A 5,444-nucleotide genomic window follows, 5' to 3' on the forward strand; every position below is an offset into this window, starting at 1 on the left:
TATACTAGAGAAATCTAACACCTAGCATATGTGTAATACAAATTCGAAGTAAGAATAATTATTGTATTCTATTTCTCTGGCTAACCAAAGATTGCATAAATTAAATGTGTAATTTCCTATTTGCAAGGGGGACTGGCTACATAACCTTCAAGATCAAAATGAAATGCAAGGCCCCTTCCTCAAAAATTACTAGGATTTCAAGTAACAGAAGAGAGCATTTAAACCAAACCTGGGACCCCTCTAAGGCCAAAGCACAGCAGATTTCTCAGGCCACATGCTCATAATCATGAAACTGGCCCCATTACTGAGTGTTACAGCATTATTTAGCAATTGGGCTACATATGGTATTCCAGCATTCGTATCTGATCATCAACCATTCTCTGTCTCTCTTTTTCTGGAGATTAATATTTCACCCTTTAACAATGGCCCATTCTTATTACAATAGAATTTTTCTTGTAAATATATTCCAAATCCTAGACATTCTTAGTAAGTAATATTCTGATGTTACTGTGGTTCCAAGTCTATAATCACTAAACATATCCTATCCTGGGAAAATATGACTTTCCTACCTACTATTGCAGGTTCCTTTTTATATTAAATCCTGTATCTGAATATTTATTGATTTCCCACCATTACCTAGGCTCAAGGATCATGGTGAATAAAACAGACAAAAGTCCTGCCCTCAAGGATTGTATTCTAGTGAGGAACACAGGCCTTAGGCAAAAAACTACATAATATCCGGAAGTAAGTGCCTTGTAAAAATTGAAGGAGATTAAGAATAGACAAGGATCATTGGCATATTTATTAAAGAATATTTATTAATTTCTAATATAAAAGATATGAAAGCCCCTTTCATTGTTGATGCATTTCTATCAGCTTGTAAGGAAGAAAAAGTTGATGCAGAAGAAACAGGGTATCCATTCAAGGACAGATTTCTTAAGCAGGTGAGAGAAGAGAATACCATGCATAAATGAAATGTTTGACCTTAGTAGCTAGTACAGAGTCAACATTTTAACCGGAAATAAAGTGGAAAATAAGGACACAGGATCAAATAGATGAATAGATTCTGAGGGTAAAGATGAAATAACTCACTTCTGTTTTCTTTGTTTCTGTGAATTAAAATTTTAGGTCAGCAGTCAAAAAATCCTAATTTTGTGTGTTGTGCGCATGTGTGTGTGATGGATCTTTTAGTACTCTGGTACACTCCTTCTCACAAATTCATAAAATAAAATACATAAGATTACAAGAAAACCAGTTATACTGAAAAATTACTGAATAGTTTCCAAAATGTTAATAGGAACTAATTTTACATAATAATGAATGCATTTTTAAAAATTAATGTGTATTAAGTTACAGGGCTGAGCAGATTTTAAAGCTAAATTACTTAGAAGTAGTGATAAAATATACATAATTCAAAATGTTTCTTGTAACAACTATAATGTGACATTAAATATATGAGTTTTCTATTGATGACAAAGTCACAGACTTCGTTAAAACAACAATGGTTTGTTGTCTATATTTACAGTTAAAGAGAAAGTTAAGTTTTAGTTAGATATTAGTCAACATTTTCTATTTTATTTTTTCAGTCAAGTTTATGAAAACCTGAATTTCCTCCAAAGACCCCAGAAGCCTTATGAATGCCAGATTGAAAAACCTCTGCAGTATAAAGAAGCAGAGGGGTACAGAAATGTTTAAGAAGACAAAAAAAAAAAAAAAAAAAAAAAAAAGGATGTAAAACTTCTATTTTTAAAATTGAGAGATGAAATTAACTTGACAAATATATCCAGTGTGAACAGTTTGGGAATTACATGAAACATGTTATATAAAGTTCAGGAACTCACTGCAGGATGTATTCTATTCCATCCAGGTTTAGCTGTTTGTGTGAACAGTGGATAGGTGAAGCGCTGAGTTTGAGAACGGTGCGATTTTACAGTCTAGTGTGGCAGAGGGTGTCAGAAGAGAGATGAGAATTATTAATGATGCACCATGGAATCAAATCTAGGTAAGGAAGAAATTGAGGATTTAGGGATTATGGGCAAAGAAAAACTGCTAGTATCTACTGGCTGGAGCTCCCCATAGGATGAAGAATTACTGCAGTGTAGTTTCTAGAATAAGTTACCTGAGAAGATCAGAGATGGAGAGAATCTAGGGTGCTTGAATTTGAGATTTGTACATATATATATATTTTTTTTCTCCCTAGGCAAAGAACTTTATTAGCCTTGTTTCAAACTTTTTTCCCAGGTTTCTTCAGCTTAATTAGCTGCAAAGAATGAATTGTGTATAAGCAGAAACTGAAAAGAGCTGCTGTGTCCAAGGGGCTTGGGCTTAAAAAATATTAGAGATCTAGATTTTATCAGATCCATGAACAAAATTTTAAAAAGCAGTCATAATATAAAATAGCAGCTCCCAGTTAACTACTTCAAGTTTTAGCTTCTTCAGAAGTTGATTCAATTCAGTTTGCTTCATTCTTGGAAGCTCCATCAGAATTCTCCACAAGATCTGGAACTTCATCATCGTCACCCTCTCTGGTAGCAGGTGGTGCTTTTCCACCCACAGATTGTGTGGGCAGAGCTTCAGCCAGTCTTCAACTAGTCAGACTGTCTGCACCAAGTTGGTTTAAGATCCTGGGTAGCATTTCTGTCAGCTGCTTTGTCTCAGCGTGGCCTGGAATGGTGAAAGTGTTGGCGGCCAGCGATGCCTGAACTTTGGGGTTGTTAGAGTGCATCACCATTCCTTGGTCTGTGAACATACTCACTTCTTCAATACCCGAGGTATTGTTCACCTCTGACTTCTTTAAGGAGAACTGAAGCTTTTTATCATCGGTTGTAGCCCTTCTATGAACCACCTTCTTTCGGCGAGCAGTTCCTTTCCCACCAATGCGCACTTGTGCTTGCAGTTTGGCGAGTTTCTCCTGGTTCGTGATAGTTTCTTTCATCTCGTTGGAGCAGAAATGGGACCGCGCGGGGGAAACAGGGTTGGCGCTCAGAAGGTCTCTGCGGACCAGCTGAGATTAGGTGCACACACGCGGGGACGCAGGATGGCAGCTAGAAGGGGTGAGATTGTATATTTTTTAAAAAATTCACTAACAGTTGCTGGATTCAGAAACAGATACTTGATATTATTCATACTTTTTAAATATCAACATTATTAATTTGATAAATTAGTTTCTTTACAATGCTTTAAATATTAACAGTTTCTCCAAATAGTTTCAGTATTTACCCAGAGTTTAGGAAATCTTATGGATTTAACTAATCACATTCCCACAAATATTTAGAGTGATGGAGAATTTAAGTAATTGCTTCTAAAATACAAAATCACAATTCATATGTGTATATATCAGGTTTTTATGCAGTCAATACACAAAGTATACAAAATTGTATAAATTTTTAAAAAGTACAAACAGGGGCTCCTGGGTGGCTCAGTTGTAAAGTGTCTGCCTTTGGCTCAGGTAGTGATCCCAGGGTCCTGGGATTGAGCCCCACATTGGGCTCCCTGCTCCATGGGAAGCCTGCTTCTCCCTCTCTCACTCCCCCTGCTTGTGTTACCTCTCTCGCTGTCTCTCTCTCTGTCAAATAAATAAAAAGAATCTTTAAAAAAAAAAGTACAAACATAGTAAAATGGATGGCATGTTCTTATTACACATGTTTAAATACGTTTCTTCATTACTCTTTTTTATTCTTTTCTTTATTTTTACACTTGTCAGGGCTACCTTTTTAATTTAAAGGATATTTACCAGATAAAAATTTTGCATTTTGATAAGATTTGAATATTCAAACCTAAAAGTAAAAGGGAGACAGGAAGAAAAGAAGGAAGGGTGGGAGGAAGGAAGGAAGAGAAAGAGAGAGATAATGGACAGAGGGAGTGAAGGGAGGAACGGAGGGTGGAAGGGAGGGAGGGAAGGGGGAAATGGAGAGAGGAAAGGAGGGAGGGATCAAGGGAGGGAGGGAGGAAGGGAGGAAAAAAGGATGGAAGGAAGGAAGGAAAGAAGGAAGAAAAATAGTCTCATATTGGCTGAGGTATCAGGATCTGGGTTTTTGTCAGTTGTTTCTTGGTTGGGTCATAATATCTATTTTTGCTATCGAAGATAATATAAAGTGGAATTTAGTTTCCTTTTATAATAAAGTTTTATTCGTTTTATCACTGGTGTTTTAAGTTCTTTACTTTCATATAGATTTTATTTTTTTTAGTCTTGGTAGATTTCCCAGAAAGGATGTTTTCTCTGAATTTTATGAGACCAGAAGTACCTAACCTATTGTTCCGTCATGGTGATATATTGACCTACTTATATTGTTATATTGTTATAATTGGAAACGTATGTATATCTTAGCAATATCTCTCTAAAATGAGTCCAGTCTTCTAGAAATTTTATTTCAAGGGATAATGACTGCACTGCTAGCTCTTCCCTTTGAGATTTATAACTAATACATCATCTTGGAACACATTAGTTACAGCTGCTATTTACCTCTATCTTTGATTCCCTAATGGTTGTTTTTCTTACTCTTTCTTATTAGCACATACATACATAAATGCATATGTATATATTTAAAATATACTAAATATATTTCACACATACATATATGTATGCATATACACTCATTTATATTCTCACATACATATATCCTCACTTATAGTCAATGAAAAAACAAACTAATAAAGTCTTTATAAATGCATATTTTATTGAAATTAAAAATAAATTCAACACATGTTATTATCTTCATAATTCTGTTATTTCAGCTGCATTCTGACCACCTCATGGTAACTTGTTTATGTAGGCATCACTATTAAATCATGGCCTCTGATAGGCTCAATGTGTCAGAATTAAACATGGGTATATTTCTCTTTCCTTTGAAGATAAAATTATCAAAACTTGAGGAGTATGATTTTCTTCAATCTGAATCTTTTCTGTTTTAGCCTTAAACTCCTGATAATTTTGAAAACCTTCACTATCCAGAAAAAAAAAAGGTATTTTAAAACTGTCCAAAGATATTTAATTAACTACTCTCCAACTTTTCCTTCCTTTTTTTTTTTTTAAATGAATTACATTTAAGACACTACCAGTTTGTTGTTCTAGATATTAGGCCCTTGTTAATTATATTCATTAAAATAATCTTTTCCTATTAAATTCTTAGTATTTTAATTTTCTATATGTTTTTCTTTGAACAAAATGTCTGAATTCATCAGGTTTTTTGTTTGCTGACCACTTTCTTTGTTTGCATTATGACTTTGATGGATTGGATCACAAAGATATTCTCTTAAACTCATTTCTATCAATTTTATAATTTTATTTTTCATAACTCCACGATTAAACTTCTGGGTTTTCTCTGTCAGTTTCTGATAATTTTTGTGCTTATCTCACTATCTTTTTTCTCTCACTATTCTTGACATTGTTCTCACTGATTTTTCCTTACGTACATTAGGTTTCAGCAGGCTATAGCCTATGGGTC

The 5,444-nt window shown here is 34.4% G+C and overlaps 1 pseudogene; it reads right to left on the minus strand.

Annotated features, from left to right (window-relative positions):
• Positions 1-2,452: 2,452 nt before the first annotated feature.
• LOC123838624 (transcription factor BTF3-like) lies at positions 2,453-2,963 on the minus strand (annotated as a pseudogene).
• Positions 2,964-5,444: the final 2,481 nt, after the last annotated feature.

Source organism: Mirounga angustirostris, unplaced genomic scaffold, assembly GCF_029215605.1.
Source record: "Mirounga angustirostris isolate CCGP_5_RB_7025 unplaced genomic scaffold, mMirAng1.0.hap1 SCAF_3, whole genome shotgun sequence".
NCBI lineage: Eukaryota > Metazoa > Chordata > Mammalia > Carnivora > Phocidae > Mirounga > Mirounga angustirostris.